This window comes from Cuculus canorus, chromosome 1, assembly GCF_017976375.1.
Source record: "Cuculus canorus isolate bCucCan1 chromosome 1, bCucCan1.pri, whole genome shotgun sequence".
Classification (NCBI taxonomy): domain Eukaryota; kingdom Metazoa; phylum Chordata; class Aves; order Cuculiformes; family Cuculidae; genus Cuculus; species Cuculus canorus.
This window is the reverse complement of record NC_071401.1, coordinates 12061534-12080458: the sequence shown is the minus strand read 5'-3', so window position 1 is coordinate 12080458 and position 18925 is coordinate 12061534. Positions and strand designations below refer to the sequence as shown.

The 18925-nt window shown below is 39.2% G+C and overlaps 1 long non-coding RNA gene across 1 annotated transcript in view; it reads right to left on the bottom strand.

The window, feature by feature from the left end:
• Positions 1–2242: 2242 nt before the first annotated feature.
• The window catches only part of LOC128854171 (uncharacterized), a 38235-nt gene continuing 21552 nt past the window's right edge, over positions 2243–18925 (bottom strand). Inside the window, exon 3 of the long non-coding RNA XR_008453125.1 lies at positions 2243–6539. This is a non-coding gene — a long non-coding RNA (uncharacterized LOC128854171). The remainder of the gene's footprint in view (positions 6540–18925) is intronic.

The window sequence follows — 18925 nt, the reverse complement described above, 5'->3', positions numbered from 1 at the left end:
ATGATTTTCCCTGGAACAGTTTATTATTCTGAAATTTGCAAATGTACAAGTACCAGCAGTAGTACTGATTTGTTCAGTGAACATGGTGATCCAGCTCTTTTCCATCCGTGCTTATCTTTATTTAATGTTCTATGAAAAGTAAAAAGTGTACCATTTGGCATTTATGTTAGAAATTCAGGTCAGCCACTCAGGAAGTATTGAGAAGCTGTCCTTCCATCCACAGAAACCAACCTATTAAACAGAGTAAAAATCAGTCACATGCACTGTCTTTATAGCCAGACCCAATGTGAGTAATTCAGAGAATGACTGATGGCCTGTTTCTGCCTGCATAACACATTCAAACTGCAAGCAAGCAGCAGTCCATCTGGACCGCTGCACTATAGCTGTTGTACTCAAGAATAGCCACCATTTCTGTCTGCTGCATCCAGACTCCTGCTCATCAGATCTGCATAAGTATGGGTTCAGGATCTTCTTTTTTGAGCTGCTCTGCTTTGCACATTGGATGTAGTGCTGAGCCCACTGTGCTGGGTTGACCCTGACTGGCTGCCAAATGCCCACCAAGCTGCTCTATCACTCCCCTCCTTAACCAGGTCGGGGAGAGAAAACACATGAAAGGCTCCTCGGTCAAGATAAGGACCAGGAGACATCAGTCACCAATTACCATCGTGGGCAAAACAGACTCAGCTTGGGGAGATTAATTTAATTTATTGCTATTTAAGCAGCAGGATAATGAGAAATGGAAACAAACCTAAAAAACATCTTTCCCCACCTCCTCATTCTTCTCAGGCTCAACTTCATGCCAGACTCCTCTACCTCCTTGTCTTGTGTCCTCCTGTCCATGTTGGGGAATGAGGGTTGCGGTCAGTCCATAACACTTCATCCCTGCTTTTCCTTCCTCCTCACACTCTTCCCTGCTTTACTGCGTGGTCCCACCCATGGGAGATAGTCCTTTGCAACATTCTCCAACATGGGTCCTTCCCACAGGCTGCAGTTCTTTGTGAAGTGCTCCAACGTGCATCCTTTCCACAGTCCTCCAACATGGCTAAGAAAATTAACTCTATCCCTGCCAAAACCAGTACAGCATCCTGTGTATGTAAAAAATGGTATCCAGAATAGGATAAATGAAAATGGATGTACTAGGTTTGCATGGCAAGCTTTTTTTTTTTGCATGGCAAACCCATCAGCAAATTGATAGCCCCTCTGTGATAACATATTTAAGAAGAGGAAAAAAATCTTCTGCCCCTCAGCAGTCAGAAGAGAGCAGTGAGAATGTGAGAGAAACAAAGCAGACACAAAGGTCAGTGAAGAAGGAGGGGGAGGTGGTATTATAGGTGACAAAGCAGAGATTCTCCACAGCCCGTGGTGAAGACTGTGGTGAGACAAGCTGTCCCCCTGCAGCCTTTGGAGGTTAATGATGAAGCAGATATCCACCTGCAGCCTATGGAGGACCCCACACCAGAGCATCTGCATCTGGCAGAACCTGTGGCCCCATAGGGGACCCATGTTGGAGCAATCTTTTCCTGAAGGAGGAGGAGTGATAGAGCAGTGTGTTGGGAAGCTGGTGGACAGCCGAAGTCAACCCATCACAATGGAGAAGGGATGAAGGGAAAGGAGAGCAGCAGAAAATTTTGATGCTTTTGATTTTCTAGGCAGCCCATCTGGTTCATGAGATGTCGATGTCACAAATGAGCAGCCATCATTTTAGCTTTTGGTGTAAGTACAATGAAATGTTGTCTTCCATTCACAGAGTAATTAGAAATAAAATGTTACTACATTCTGACAAACACATTTTTCTCCCTAAAGATCTAATTATTTGTGGTCTGTAGTGTTTGCTTTTGAATTGTCAGTTGCATGACACTGTGTATTCCAAACCCCGCAAATAAAGCATTTATTGGAATGAAAGGATGCACTAACAGCCGTTGTCTTCTGGAGTACTTATGTTGAGTGGCATTTACTTTATCAATGCAGTGAACATTTACTCTTCCATGCAGAAGTGTTTTCTTTTCTTTACTTCACAGAAAAATGTTTGAAATAAGGAGTGTATCCATCTTTTACAAATGCTGTATGTTTACACTGGGATTAATAATAATAATTCGTATTATTTTATGTTGAATATTATACTTAGCTCTGGGCTTCTGGCAGTACAATGGAAACCTGGTTCATGTAGTACTGGCACCCATTTACAGTTACAGTTCTGTATGTAACATACAAAGAAAAAACATTCTTATCTTGATCCTTTTTTTCTATTTAGTAACCCTTTTCATCATTCCTTTCTCTTTTCTCAGCTTAGGGTTAAGCTTGAAGTTAGAAGCAAAATAGTGACTTATAAGTTATACAAATGTGAGGCTACAAATGGGGGCTGAGGTGAGAAAGAGCTGCTACTTGATGGAGGCCATTGCTGTTTCCAGTAATGGTTCTACCTCTGTGGATTTCATGGAATCGTAGAATGGTTTAGGTTGGAAGGGACCTTAAAGATCATCTAATTCCAACCCCCCTGCCATGGGCAGGGACACCTCTCCACCTCCCACTAGATCAGGCTGCCCAAGCCCCATCCAAGCTGGGCTTGAACACCTCTAGGAGTGGGGCATCCACAATTTCTCCAGGCAACCTGTTCCAGTGCCTCACCACCCTCACAGTAAAACCTTTCTTCCTAATATCTAATGTCAATTTCTCCTCGTTCATCATAAAACCGTTCCCCCTTGTCCTATCCCTGCACTCCCTGATAAAGAGCCTCTCACCAGCTTTCCTGTAGGCCCCCTTTAAGTACTGGAAGGCTGCTATAAGGTCTCCATGGAGCCTTCTCTTCATCTTGGGGGACTGAAATCTGGAAGCCCAGGTTGTTTCTGGTCTGCAAGAATATGCTCCTCCTTCTGCAAAGGAAAATCCACTTCCTCAATGTATCATATTTAAAACATAATTTCAGCAATGGGCATCCAAGATCTCTTGATTACCAATCTTTTCAGTTTGACTAGATTAAGTGCCTTCTTAGACAAAGAAAAGCGCTTCAAAAAGGTTTCTTTGATCAGTAATTAGGTTTATGGTAGTTTTGGTGGACCAAATGAGTACAGAAGTTAGAGGCATCTGTAAGACTCATCCCAAGCAGAATCTAAACTATTAAATTATATGGAAATCTGAGTCAAGAGATTTGGGCATGGTTCTTCTCATGGTAAACATTATTAAAACTTCTTAAAGGAAAGATAGTTAAAATATTGAGGTTTTATTTTTAACAGCATGACAATATATTTCTCTTCTTTAAAAGGTGGAGAGGGGGCTGATGGAAACTTTCAACAATTGACTGTCATTTAGGTAGTCCTTCATCGGGAGAAGACAAAAGGCAATTTTATTGAGATGGTATGAAGTTGCTAATGTTGCCATACTGTTTTCTTCAGGACAAAGCAAGACAAATTTTCAAAAGGAGAGAGAAAGCGACAAGAATGGAAAATACAGTATTAGGGGGTAACAGGAGCAGGCGCTGAGTGAGGGCAGCAGAGGTAGAAGCTGTGGATGATGATGAGAGGCAGAGCAGTACCCACCCCCTAACACTGCTTCATCCCACAGGACCTGGCCAGAAGAGCAGAGCTGGGCCAGCAAGACAGCAACACGAGTGAGCAGGTCAGGATCAGCAAAAAGACAAGACTGAGCCTGAGTGGACAGGCAGAGGTCTCCAATGAGGCCACATCAAAGCTGGCCCAGATCACAGGCAGCCAGACTCCAACAAGGACCCTGATGCATAAGTTCTGGGTTTGGTGTTCTTATTTGTACCTTTTTTACTGGAGAACACCAATGTTAATATGATTCAATTAGCTGCTGTGTGTGCAGGCAAACTGTGCCAGCGGAGTCAATGAACACACATTCTTGACTGAAGAAAAAAAAATATAGAGAAATGTAAGATAAGAGCAAAAGAGAGAAAAAGTTAAGAGGGAAAAAGAGGCAAAAGAAACTCCAGGTTTAATAACACGTCATTGCAAAATCTGGCAGATATGGCTATGAGGGATCCTCGGAGTCCTTCTGTCCATCTCTGTGAAGTTACCGTAACTCCCAGAATGAGGATGTGAAAGCACACTCGTATTGCAGTGCACTTTAAGGTCCTACCAGGATGTTCTAGAAGTCATTTGTCAGAGATGTCAAATTATACTTCTTTCTGTCTGTGTCACTGTTTAAAAACTTTGGCAAAGGTTTTGTGTTAACTGCCTTTTTTCCTTATTATTTTATCCGTTACTTATGATTCCTTACAAAGACCAGCTTAGACCACTGGTTACTCAACCCAGACCCCTTCTGGCTGAGATCAATATGCCTTTTTTTTTCAAATTATTACATTTTTTAAATCTTTTTTCTTTATTCAGTTTTTACAAAAAGTTTTAGGCAACAATATGGACCAAATTTCTATTATCCTGTCTAAAGTTAAATGTAAGGAGCCATCCAAAACTGCAAAAAAAACAGACTTTCATTAAAAAATATATCTACTAATTGCTCGAAGGCATTTCTCTATTGTACAATGTTTTGATAGTGCAGTCACTATAGTATTCCTCTCCATTGAGGAAGAATGGAAATTCCATTATATGACACTTAAATAGGAAAAAAAAAAGGAGTCAAGGAAGGACTGAAATACAGAAAAAAAGCAGCTTGCCTAAAGCTACACAGAGAGAGTGTGACATTGTAAGCACTCAAACTCCATCCTTTTAACACATAAGCTAATAGCATTCCTGGCCCGTAAAAGCCTTTGGCAGCTGTATTTTTAATAGACCTCATGCAGATGAGATAACGTGAAAGATGTTCCTATCCATCAGTGCTGCAGATGAAAGCAGAGAATTTCCTACGGCAAAGCCATTTAGAGGCAGAGAATTAATACAGTTATTTAAAAAATATCCCACTCCCTCGACAATTCATCACCACCACTACCAATTCATTTAAAAAAAAAGGTTTCCAGTTGAGTGAATAACCTGCTTGTGTACGCTTAGGAAAGTGGTCCCAGGTGTATTAGTGTGCAGCTCCAATATGGCATGTCACAGCTGAGGGTGGCAGCTGAGAGCACCCTGAGTGCATCCCATGGCAGTGATGCTCCCAGTTCCTACCCAGCTCTTGACTCCCATCTAGTGGCAATATCTGTGCACCAAGTATTGCATTCTGAACTTTTAAAATTAATTTACTGAACAAGTAAGAACCTTGTCTATAGTACGTTAATGTAAGGTGATATTCCACATTCTCAGAATTTTCTAAATAACTCTGTCATGTATCACTAAAGCGAGTTAATGAGATATTTTTGATTCCTTCAAATGTCCTCACTTTTCAGAGTGAGGGCTTCAGAGTCAGGAGATTAAAAAATAAATCAGAATGTGGAGTTGTTCTGTTACTTCCATGATTTTGACCCTGTAAGGAGGCCATGTTCAGAAACCTTTCATTGCCACCATTAAAAAGAGGGAGCTTACTTTTCATCTTGGTGTGCAAGGTTAAAGTCTTGTATGGAAAGCTCCGTCCAGAAGAGTGGCCTGTAAGGAAAAAAACTAAGAGATTGAAAGAACAACAGTAAAATCCCAAGAGCGAGAACAGACTCTTGACTCTACATCCTGCAACAACCACAGAAGAAAAAGCTGAGAGGAGACCATCAGCCTTTCATGGGAAGGGTCACATGAGGTTATCTAGCACCCTGTCCAGTCACATCTTGAAAACCTCCGATGAACATGGAATTCCCTCCCTCTGACTACAAGCTGACCTCTTTCTGTTTCACACAAACCATCTCCCGAGGTGGTTTAGTCTGTAGCTAAAGCATCTGAACAAAGAACTGCACCAGCTGCAGTCACATCTGAGTGTGGATCACACCACTGGAGCTGCGGCAAGGATGTAGTGGGAAGTATGCCAAACATCCATACCTGGCTCCTTGCTGGTCAAAAAAAGCAGCTGCATGTTCACAGGAAGGGCTGTAACTAGAAATAGTGCTCAGCGATTGTGAGAAACTGCTGTCTGTAGGGGAGGCAGGTCAAAGCAGAGGTGCTGCTAGGAGATAACGGGGGGGAGTTGAGATACTGAGATACTTCATATTACAAGCATTTACTCCTATTAGCAGTAAAAGTAAATTAAACAATGCTATGGCACAGTCTTAGACACAAGCGAGTGTTTATATTGCTTAATTGTTAGAATAGAGCTTGGAGTGTTTTTATGCTCAAAGTTTCCTAAATAACTCCCAGGCATAATTCAGGGCTTGGCATAGCCCTGCACTGTTCTTGATTAAATGGTCGCTCTATTTTGGAGGAAAAAAAAAGTTTGAAAGTTGGCCCCCGTGCCAGAGGGGCCTCTTAATGTGGCACTGCAGGCATTTTCTTTGGCTATATCCATGCTATTAGGAAATAAAAGAGGAAGACTGAAAGTTTAAATAATGTCGCCCTACATACATAAGTTCTAAAGTTTGGTGAGCTTCTGTAAACAGCTTCTTTTCATCTTGGGTTGCAGAAATCAGATTGTTTTTTTGCTGAAGCAAGCAGCTTGCAGAGTCCAAAAGTGCTACCAGCCTTTGGAGCAGTAGTGCGTAAAAATCTTCTTCTCTCCTGAGAATGAAAGGAAACAGTAAAATTTAAATGTGGATTTATTTTCTTATTTGTCTTGCTATTCTTTAAATAAAGGACAAGAAATCCCCTGGTGGTGTATATTCTTCAGTAAGGAATACTTTTCAGGATCTTTGTGGAGTAGTGGTATAGGGCCATATTTCCTTTGTAAAGCAAACAGTTCAGTTCAATTTAGTTAATTTAGTTCCAGACAGATCAAAGTAATAACTCTGAGAATGTATCCCAACGTTTTTAACCAGTCTAAGTACAGAAAATCATTTCAGTAGCAAAGGTTTTATACCTAGTAAAGACCATACATAGAAAGAGACATGTTTTTTGCCTGGAGAATTGCAGAACTGACTATTATATCATAGTTTGCAAAGAATTAATAATTATAGATGAACACACAAAAAAAAGCTGGAAATTTGTTGAACTACTTGCCCTTAGATGCACCAAGTATCATGATTTTGACAGTACTATTTGAAGTAAAATTGGCCTGAAGAGAAACAAAAGTACTCAAAGCAAAGTACTGAAAATGATAGGCTAAAATTTCTAAAACTCCCTAAGAAGTTACTGGGTCAAATTTGATTCCAAAATCAGCCATTATATTTTTTCAGTTTGCAAATCGCAGTTGATCTATTTCTGCTTTGCGAGTTCAATGATAGCTTTGCAAATGGATTAAACTGACAACGTAGTCTCTTTTATAAACCTGATTGTCTTTAATGTCTGACATGATCTAAAGGAACTTCACCATAAGCAGTCTAATGCAGTCTGTCAAAGAGAATGGGAGCCGTCCGACAAGTTCAGTGTCAGGCTCTCAATCCTGACAGATCCAAACGACTGAGGTACTGATAGGAAAGTATCGCTTAATTAATGAAAAAAATTATACCTACTTGAGCCCAACAATTTTTTCAAGTAGCTCTATGAGTAAATGTATACAGAACTAATAGTTGGAGCCAGTTAATTTAGAAATAATTTCCTGCATTGCAACTAATGAGATCCCGTTGGAATAAATACTATCAAAGCTGATCCAAGGCAGAAGCATAATCAACCAAGTCTGGGAAAATAACGTACTATGATAATAAATGCCAACCATTTTTTTTTAATAAATGATATTCCAGACAGATTCTTCAAATAAAATATGCTTAGAGCCCAAAGATCCTAGAATTCAGTTTACACTCATGAATGATGTATGTGTAAATCTGTAACTCCTGTAGGAGTTGAAGGCCAGATCTAGGCCTCAGAAGGTGTTGTTCAGAAAAACTATTTGAAAGTATTTTAATGATCACCATGGTAAACTACCCCTTTTCCACTGAAATCAGCTGTTCTAGACATTGAGTTCCTCTAGACATCGAGTTCCTCTAGACTTGGTGCTACAATGGTGGCCATGGTGTGACTGGTGCTGTGATTGAGATGCAGTTTGAAGCATTATTGACAGCGAAGCTCCAGCTGTCTCTTTATCTCTGGTAGTAGTTTTGTGTTGAGGTTGATTGGAAAATGAAAAAGATCCTTGCAGATTTCAGCAAATTAGGGTCTTTAGTGTGGTGTTACACAAGGATAGTGTACAGCTATCAAGCTCATTTGCACATGTCAAGTCCATTGACTTTATATACAAATCATCAACTTGTTGTCTGTTGAAGCCTGTCTCAATGGTACGTGATTTCTTGTAATGATAATGGGTTTGTGCTGATGTGTGCTGTAGTGTAAATAAAGATAAGCGATTCTGTTTCCACTGAGAAGGAAGAAATGTATCACTGTGTTATAGTCTATTAACCATTCTAACTACCTTTCAGCAATTAGCTCCAAGGACTTTTTAACTACTTTTATCTCTATAAAGGTATTCTATCCTTTGTCTTTGTATTCATTGCATGTTTGATTAATCCACATTACATTCTTGGGAATCACTGGTGGTGTTGACACAGGAGAGCACTCTGTTTTTCTGGCATAAATAGTGAGATGCTCATAAGTCACTGAGGGGAGTTTGGGAAGCAAATATGCCTTCATGGTTTTGGATTCCACTTTGAATAAAAAGGCAAAAAGAAAAAAACACCATTAAAGCTAGAGATTATGGGACTGAGAAGAAATCAGAAATCTTGGAAACTTCTAGAAACTGAGACTTGGTGACATTTCCAATAATCCAGAGTTTGGATTTCTATGAACTGATTTCTGTGTGAACCCAGCATCATTAACTGTGTGTCGGCTTGGAAGGGTACTATTTTGGAAGTGATTATAGTTGATTTTCTTAATTTGTTAAATAAAAAAAGTTACAGGCACAGTCTCAGGGGTTTTTTTGTGTCAGACCTCATACACATACTCTAAAAAGAAGGTCTGTGCACAGGAGCTGTACACCTCTGTGTCTTGAACTGCTCCATCTCAACCTTATGGCTGTCAGATCAGTAGATAAGGGTAGGCAAGTATTTGCCATAGTTACCTCTATCTCTTCTAAAATATTCTCTCTCATTATACAGAAAGATCCTTTGCAACATCCATGTATAACCATCCAGGTCACTTCAATCAGTCCTCCCAAAAAAAACCCTCCAAATTTTCAGGTCTTGCCTGATCTTGGAATTTGTTTCTATTCAGCAATGAGTTGTTAGTAATAGATATAAATATGCCAGCAGTTATAGACATTCTTGAGCTTGTGTGAATTGGTTGGTTTACCATTTAGTAATCAATGCAGATATGTTTATTCTGGACACGAAATATGGGGGCACATTTCTAAGCAGAGAGAAAAAAAGCATAAATACTCCTATATAAAGAGTACATGCCTAAATACTATTTGGATACAGCTAGATGGGATAGTCACAGCACACGTTTTAGTATAAGCCAACAGTACTTCCAAAGTGTATGTTTGGATAATTTTCTAGAAGAAAATTATTTGGAAGTTCCAATGGCATTTGTGTTAAGTGAATGACATTTGCTTAAATAAACATGTTTGCATTTATTTAAAGAAAAAGGCTTATTTACTAATTGCTTGCATTAATGTTCAGTCGTGGCTAGGCCAGATGGGTTTAATCCCTACGGGATGAAGATATAGCAAAAGAATAAATGGGACTGTTTTGTCTTAGCTGCTATGGCTGCATGGTAATATATCTGCTCCTTGAGGAATTCATGGTTAAGGAATAATCATAATGAAACACTGTAATGACTCCCATTATAGGAATTAAACTGTACAAATTAGAGCAAAATGGCAAATGTTTCACGTGGAGGAAAACAGCTGCTAACAATATTGCTCTGTGGTACCATTTGGTGACAGCAGTGAGAGGATTGCTAAGGGCTCTATTCTGTCATCAGACGACCAGTGAGATTGCAATGGTATCATAAGCATCAAGGGAAGCTTATCCCAAAGTACTAATGTGATGCAGGTGGTGAACCCTAGCAAAACTGTTCCCAAGTTGATAAAAAATACACTTTTTTTTCTTTGTTTTTATTTTTCACAGGCTAGAGGAGCAGGATATTTGGCCTGCCTGCTGCCATGGAATGGGCTTCTCATTTAATGGCATTTACACATTCAGATTTCTTCTCCTGCCATTCATCCTGGAGGCTTGCCCCGCTCTGCTAAGTGGGAAGAGTCAGAGAAATTGAAAATCTACATGTGAGACTATTTCTTTGATTAGGATTTTAATGAATGCAGAGTACAGGTACATCAGCATTGCCAAGCCTGAAACATAAGACTCATGAAACAGCAGGCGGTACATCGCACTCAGCAACAGCCCCCAGGCAGTTCACAGGTGCTTGAAAGGATGAGTCCCATGGCACTCTACTGAGGTATTTTGATACAGTTTGTTTTACAGATAAAGAATATTAGATCTTGGTAGGTTGAGTGGCTTGTTCCAGCTCACACAATAGTATTCCATTAAACTGTTGGGAAAGGGGCGAGAAATAAATGAGTTGCAACCGTTGGACAACACTCTTGAGGGTCATCTTATCTTAAAAGTGCTTTAGTTACCAGGAAAGTCTTACTCCGTGTGGGAGGGCATGGAAGCATTGCACAACAATTTAAGGATCTTCAGGTGAAGGAAACTAAGAAGATCCTCAGATTTTTTGAGGATTTGGTTCCATAAATCAAATAAATCATTGAAAGGACCTGATCCTTTCAATCAATTAAATCATTGGAAATAAAGCAACATTACCCTCAATACGAAAACAACACTTTCAACGATATTGTGCTTTAAAAAATGCCTATTTTTTCTTTAAGAAAAATGGGGAGTTTAAGAAAAATAAGGTTGAAGAATCTAGTTTTAATTCAAACTATCTCCCCCCAAAAATGTGAAAACAGTGTTTAGCATGCAATGTGGAAAGAATTACTTCCAACTGATTTCCAGAGATGTTTTATCCTGTTTTAATTCCAGTAACTCTGCACAATTTCCTTTCAAGCACTCATAGTAATGTTTGGATGTTAATACATGCCTCTCACACGCACAGAATTTATACAGATTATCCCGTCTGCAGAATCTACCTGCAAAGTGCTTCTGAGTGGCTTATATTTGAAATACCAGAGTATCAATCTAGTACTTATGGCTAGCAGGAAATGCAAATTCATCTGATGACTGAGTATTCATGTAGTACCTGTCCTCTGCCTAATCTTTAAACAGAAGTTTAATTTATCCTAGCTTCATTCTTTTTGTATTGTCATTGGAACAGATCATCAAACAGAAAAAATGGTTAAAGAGTAATTTTCAATAGAAAGCTTCAACTTCTCAAATATACAACTTCTTAACACTTATATTCCTTCCTGCATTTGATTGGCTCTTCTGCAGCCATGTTCACTTTTTATGGTCAACTTCTGTTCGTCGCCAGTGCTCTGACCAGTCTAGCCCTGACAGGGTCCCTGGCTGATCCCTCTGATTTCACACAGGGAGAGGGATGTCGGAAACGTTGTGTGGATGGACAGGGCTGGCTGCAGCAGTCATAGCACTCCCAGCAGCAAAGACTTCTTTCCACTGAATGCTTTCCCAGTGGAAAGCCTTTCAATGGGAGAAGATATTTAGTCATTTAACTATTAGGGTCAGTTATTTCTATGATTTCAGTTAATATACAATTTTCACATCCTCAAATCCAAAGTCAGCTTCACTAAAAATAATTGTCTTCAGTTGACTGGGAAAACTAACTGAGGGATGGGGCTTTCAGCAACCTGATCTACTAAAAGATGTCCTTGCTAATTGACGGGGGCTTGGACTAGATGATCTTTAAAGATCCCTGCCAACCCAAACCATTCTGTGATTTTATCAGTTAAGTCGTGCTATACTTTCTATTCAAAACAGGCTTTTTCTTTAGTTAGCTTTAAAATTTTAGTTAACAGACAGTAAGTCCTGTGAGAGATTTTGTATAGTACATCAGATGTGTGTATGTGTGTTTGCACATACGTGTGCTTGTGCACATTTGTGGTCTCTCCAATCTAAGACCATCACAGATGTCTCCATTAATTTTCCACTGTCATGGAAGAGGTAGCTCGCATGCTGCCTTTCTCGAGAGGGGGACCCTCTTCTGCCTTTCCAACCTGCTATGAAGAAAAGAACTTCAGGAGCTGTAAGCGTGGTAAATCTAATCAAGTTCCTCTGGAGGAATGTCTCCCCAGAGGGTCTATCACAGAGATCCTAGAGATGGAGGCTAAAAAGGTTCTATTCTACTCTCAACAGTGAGAGCTGTCATTCCAAATCAAATGGGCCAAATAAATCCTGGGCTTATGACAGACTATGTTATTTAATGCTCAGTGAACTGATCTTCCACTAACAGAAGACCTGCAGTAGATAGGTCATGATAACGTAGTCTCTCGCCTCTGTACTGAGACTTAGCCTGGAGTTGAAAAGGGCACAGAGGACAAGTCAGAGAGTATTGATGACAGAGGAGTGAAGCTGTGCCATGCTGTGCTATTCACTCTTCAGTATTATGTTTCAAAACTCATTAGAAATTAGAACTAGTCAAAATACTCCTTAAAAGTTAGGTGACAGGCTATTTGGACAAAAATTCTTTTTCAAATACAATTTTCCAGACAACAAGTTCTCATATATCTTTTGCATTTTAGTTCTCTTTTGTTCTTGCCTCCTTTCTGAAGAGCAATGCATTTATTGCAAGGCTGGCTATATAATATTCTGTCTCCCCGTGCCCAGGAAGTATGCAATTTTCACTGTCTATTTTAATTTCTGTTTATTTGCACAAAATATTTTCCTTCCTGCGATAAAGCTGTATTATTTTGTTGCATGGACCTAAACTCAAAACAATTTCAATGGAGTTCCCTAGGGGACGAAGGAATATAGCATTAGGATTGCTAATTGTATTTCTAAATATATCTCTCAGTAGCCTAACAGGCTATAAAGAATTCCAATATCTATAAGGAAAAGCTGAACAAAAATAAAATCTTATTGACAAAAGCCAACACATGGCTAATACAGATGATTGATGGAAATCTGCCAATAACAGCAATGTCATTTTATTCCCAGCTGTTCTTGGGGGCAATGCTCAAATTATTTATCTAATTGATATCTTTCAGAAAAAAAAATCTTTTCCTGCCAACTATTTATTGACTGTATTTAGAATGAGATATAGAGAAATTATATTGGCATAGGTTAGTCTGTAGGGTTTAATTAACACAGCTGAAACGTCTGATGCCCAAAAGGCATACCTCCTTTCATATGGCATGAGCTTGTAGAGCCAAGGCTGAGAGAAGAGCGCTAGTACTGATGATGAATCCTGCATATGTCAGAGCAGGGCTGCTGGATACCTCCTGGAGTTTATTTGTAGGGTTAGCAGATGCTCCTTGCCAGAACATATCACACGGCCCACAGCCTTGTGGAGTAAAGCATCATGTTAGGATCCAAGTGAAAATAACTGGGAAGGGCATATTTGTCAATCTGTCTTTTGTCTTTTACAGAGGACAAGGAAAGGACTTCAGCCTACTTCGTTATACATCACATATGCACATAAACGCAAGAATAATCTGTCCCTATCCTTCTTCTGCTTTGTTATCCAAGTCCGGACTATAGTCCAAGTAATCCACCCAAGCCAATGGCTTGATTGCCAGCCAATAACATGTGAGCAGGTAGCCTTGTGAGATAAATACCTCCATCCCTGGAGGTATTTAAAAGATGGGTAGATGAGGTGCTCAGAGACATTATTTAGTGACAGATAGGAATGTTTGGACTCGGTGACCCAAAAGGTTTTTCCAACCTGGTCATTCTATGATTCTGTGTTTCTATGATTCTGTGTTTCTATGATAGAGATGTGTGGTGGTTTATACTGCTTCTTTCTGAGGAAACAAAGAATCCTGATGGCCGGGTCTTTCATTGAAAGAATTTTGCAGGTGGCATTCGATAGACTGGTGTCAGCTAAACAACCAGAAGTGTTGTCAGGTAGTGAAAAGAACAGCTGTCACAACCCTTCCAGAGATGCTTTTTTACCCTTAAATATTTTTCTTTCACTTTCTTTGTCCTCTCTTTAGGAGAGTACTGGACAGACATAACAGGGTAACCTTTCCCAGCAGGTGAGTTACAATAACTGAAATAATGCTGACAGATGTGTGAAATTGCTTCAGCCCTTCCTTTGGAGTCCACCGGTTCAGTCTCAAAAACAATTCATTGCCATGAGAGGTACCTGAGCCAATTTTGGACAAACCAGTTCAGGTACCAAAGGCCTTTTAAAAGCCCTGTGTGTGCCTGCAGCAAGCAAGTAAAGCAGAGCAGACAGAAGAGACAGCAACGTGCAACAGAGAAGGGAAAAAGGCTGGAGAAGCCTGGCAAGTAACCAGCACCCCTCATAAGCTGTCAGTGTCTGTAGCACAAGATAAATTGATTGTCCTGCATTTCCTTTGTGAATGTGTATACTGATGTGCTACTGTGTGTGAACCGTGGGGGGAATAAATGCCTTTCCTGAAGGAGTAATTTGCCACTAAAAGGCAAATTACTGGTCTGAAGAGAAGCTAAGTGGTTCTGGGTTGTAAACCAAAAAGCTTACAGCTTATGCAAGATGGCAAGAAAAATCTTTAAAAGAAACAAAGTGATGATGGCAGAGATGGATGCACAGTGGCAGGCAGACTGCCCCAAAAATGCTAGCGTCATTAATGGTAGATATAGTGTCCAAGCATGCCTCAAATTCTGAGCAGATATCAATAATTTGACAGTGTGTAACAAGGAGATATATCTCACTCAGAGACTGGATTTTGGCGATTATTTGAAGCCTGGAGTATTTGGGCTAGACAGTCCATAAAGAGCATTTCTAAGCTGAGGTGACACCATCCATTGGGCTTTAAAATACTTCGGTACAGTGGCGAGATTCTGTTTATTCTCCTAATTATCATGGTAAATAGTCTGATTTTTATGTTTCTTCTTCTGCTGAGAATCTTGTGATATTAGTTCTGAAACAGAGTTATCTTGCAGATTTGCAGTGAAAGGCATTACCAATCTGATCAACTGTGGAATTGGCAATATGAAAGGGAATAGATGAAGTAATACTCTTCTCTGCAGGTTTGCCTGGACCAGGCAAAACTTACTGGACTGAGTAGTTAGTAGAAGATAAATGCAACAAGGATAGCTGCAGTATTTCCAGATGAAAATGTGTTGTCAAGTTAGTACTAAGAGTAATAGTAATGAGGCTCATCTGATGTATAGGGACTGTGTCTTCTTAATTATCGCAGTTGTCTTACCCTCATTTATTATCCTAAGAAAACTGTTAAAGAAGCTTCATTTTAAGACTGGAATCAACACAATTCAAAATAACAGTGTAAATCTAAACTAAAGTTGCCTGAGTAGTTAATATAATTAATGGCGATTTTAAAATTGATTCCCATTAGAAAATGGTGGAACCTGAGTTCCAGAGAATCAATAACCGTTTTCTGGTTTTCAGTAAACAGTCTGTAATAACAAAATGTAGAGGAATTAAGTAGATACTGATACGATTTGAGGACTAGAGTTCCAACAAAACAAGTACTTGGATGTCAGAGTGGTCCCAATGAGTACATATATGCAACCAGTGTTTTCAAAGCTTTGTATTTGTATGTCATCTTACACAAGACCAGACTTTCAAAACAACTTAGCTTCCATTTAGGCTCAAAATACACAGTCAGATATTTTTGGGTGCATCCCAAGTGCTGAGATTTTTTTTATTTTTTTCTTTTCATGCCTTTGCTTGAGCTCAAAGTTTTCAATCATGCAGTACTGAACATGAAGCTAATTCTGGTCTGCCAAAAACATCTGGAAAAATCCCATCTAGCTCCCTACAAGGCAATAGCCAAGTGGGACTGTTCACAAAGGCTTGTGTTGATAGGACTAGGGGCAATGGCTATAAATTGGAGAGGGGCAGGTTTAGACTAGACATAAGGAGGGATTTCTTCACTGTGGGAGTGGTGAGGCACTGGCACAGGTTGCCCAGGGAAGTTGTGGATGCTCCATCCCCGGAGGTGTTCAAGGCCAGGTTGGATGGGACCTTGAGTAGCCTGATTTAGTGGGAGGTGTCCCTGCCGATGGCAGGGGGGTTGGAACTGAATGATCTTTAAGATGCCTTCCAACCCAAACAATTCTATGATTCTATGATCTGGGAAGAGCCCACCCTGGGACACCTCCCAAAGCACAGTTTGGTTGGAGACCTTGGTCTCAGGTTTTGCCTGAGAACTCCAGTACTGTTGCACAAAGACCAAATACCTCCTAAGAGCCCTTAATGCCATGTGTTAGGCCCGGCAACACATATCTGCAATTTCATGCTACGAAGACAACAATTACAGATACCCTAAAATATGAATGTACAGAACAGTAACCTCATTGCAGGGCTGTAGGGGCACTAAATGGCATCTAGGGGAAACCTATGCCCAAGTCCAAGGTAGAGTGGAGGATGCAGGTGGACAACTTTCCTTCAGCCATGTATACTTGGCCCAGAGGTCAAGGATCACACTTATTTGATCATGTAAACATGACCTCACCATACAGTCTGGATAGTAACAAGATACAGGTCTCAGGACTCAGCTTTATTCATACCCTGAGGACACATTTGAAATGTAGTCTCTAGTTAGTACTGAAACCGGAAAAAAACATGCGAGAGCATGATCTGCAACAATGGAACCACATACCATGATAAAAACTGCCAAGTTAAGGTTGCATCTTCAATTTTGGAGTTTTGTGCAATTTATGTACTTTTGTTTTCCAATTTACTCCTCATTTAGGAGGTGAAGCTCTCCAGAGCAAAGAGAATTGTCTTAGTTATGTTTGGATAGCAATAGCCTTACTGGGCTGTAGGCCCAGAAGTAGTACAACATAATATAAATAAAACATTTATAGTAGCACTCTTTATTTTTATTGATTTAATGTATCATTCATGAATAAAAGTTTCAGTAGAAAGCTAGGTAGCAACCAGCTGTCATCTTGCCTTCTGTGTGGTTAAACAGGTCAAATTCTGAGCCAATGCTACATTCATTCTAATGAAGTAACTGGACGTGTTCTACTTTACACCACCTGCTGCTTTGGTCCATTTGTAAAAGTACAGCAATTTGTTAGACACATCCATGGTCACTGGTACAGTTCTTTAATGAGCTAGCTCAGACAGTACTATTTCTTCCTTGTGATTTCTTATTTTTAGATCAATACAGTAAGTACCATTAAGTATTCTTTAATTTTAGGCTTTTATGCACCATTATATTACTTTTAAATTGTCAGCCAAATGATATAACAGGTAACATGAAGACATATTCAGCACCAATTAAGACTTAAAAGCTAATAATGATCTAAAAATATAGATTGTTGGAATTACCTGAGAATAATTTTATCAGAGCACCTTCAGACTTGTGTAGGTCTTTTATTCTAGCAGTAAATGATCTTATGGAATTGCTCTCTTACTCTTCACAAATGCTGCTAGAGGTAAGGAGGATATTCCATATTTGAAAGTCTCACAGACCAGCAGAGGGATCCTTGTCCTCTAAGTAAAAGTAGGAGAGAGATTCCTTCTCAGCCATGTTTGTTCACATTGATTGAAGGCACATTACATCACTCCTGCATACAGAAAAAAATAGAACTTGGAGCAAGTGGAAAGGAGGCTGAGAGATTTACACTGAGACTTTCATTTTTTACCTCTAGCAAACTAAAAAAGTTTAGTTCCTAACAGAAAATCCAGACAATGAGGATAGGTCAAGTATCTATGAAGGAAGTAAAGTTTAACCATGCTACAAAAAACTTCATGCCAGTATAAACTACTTCTGTTAAACAACTTCTGACTTCCAATCATATGTGAGATCTAGATATTCTTGGGAGTACATTATTTATATATGATGTTTGGTTTCTAAACATGTATTTGTTGAATTCGTCTGCAATTAATTTTTTTTTCCTCTATACTCTCATCTCCAATTTTATTAAATTATGTGAAGGTGGGGAAAGAAAAGATTTTTTCTTTGTTGCTCAAAAGATTCAGAGGAATAAAGCCACCCAGAAAGTTTTCACAAGTTTTTTCTGGTTTTCTTTTCTTTTCCCTTTCTGTAACTGTGTCTTCTCTGTACTTGGAAGAGTTTCATTTACCTCTTGCCAAGCTGTTTTGGTTTTTTTTACTATTTAAAAAGCTCAAAAAAGGAAACTGAAAAATGTTAAGATTTCTCGTTCTAGTACATCTAATGCCATAAGAGAGGAAGAGGAGAAAATAATATCCAAACTGTGAAAACTTCTAACATATTTTGGGTTTTAAAGCTGAAAGAACAAGGATTTTTCTTTCATTTCAGAGAACAATAGAAGTGTGAATGAGAGGAGATAAAGCATCCTCAGCTGAAAGAATCCAGCTGAGAAATTAATTTCCATAAGAAATTAGGCTAATGTAGAGATTTTTTGCAGTATTTTTTTTTTTCTGATCAGGATAGTATCTATAATTTCTCTTCCTCCTAAAGAAAGATAAGTTACTCTGCACAGGACTTTGCATGAGCAGAAGACAGTCCCTATTGTATTTAATTAGAGGTTTGTTATTTAATCAGAAATGATTCTAAGTGCTTTTCAGAAAAACCTTATAATAGCTGAATAAAATAAATTTAGTCTTCAAAACTTCCTAGCTGTAATTTAGGTATTCCTCATATCTCTGTCACTATAAAGCAACTTCAAAAACTTTTCTCCCTTATAAGCTGTAATTGGTAGGTAATTAATACCTCCCACACAGCAAGAAGTAAGCGAAATAATAAGTTTTTAGGTTACTTAAGCTATTCCTAAAAATAAAAGAAATTCTTTCCAGAAAATACATCTACCACAGGAGATTTCTCTGTGTGTGTGTGTATGTGTATGAAGAAGACTGTAGTCTGACAAGAAAATTACATACTTGGCAAAGAAAGACTTGAAAAAGGGGGGCTTGCCTTGCCGGGTGGGTCTGAATGGCTGATTACCATGTGTAATGTCTTAAAAGGTTTGAAATATGTAATTTTGTATGACAGTGGGGCCTAG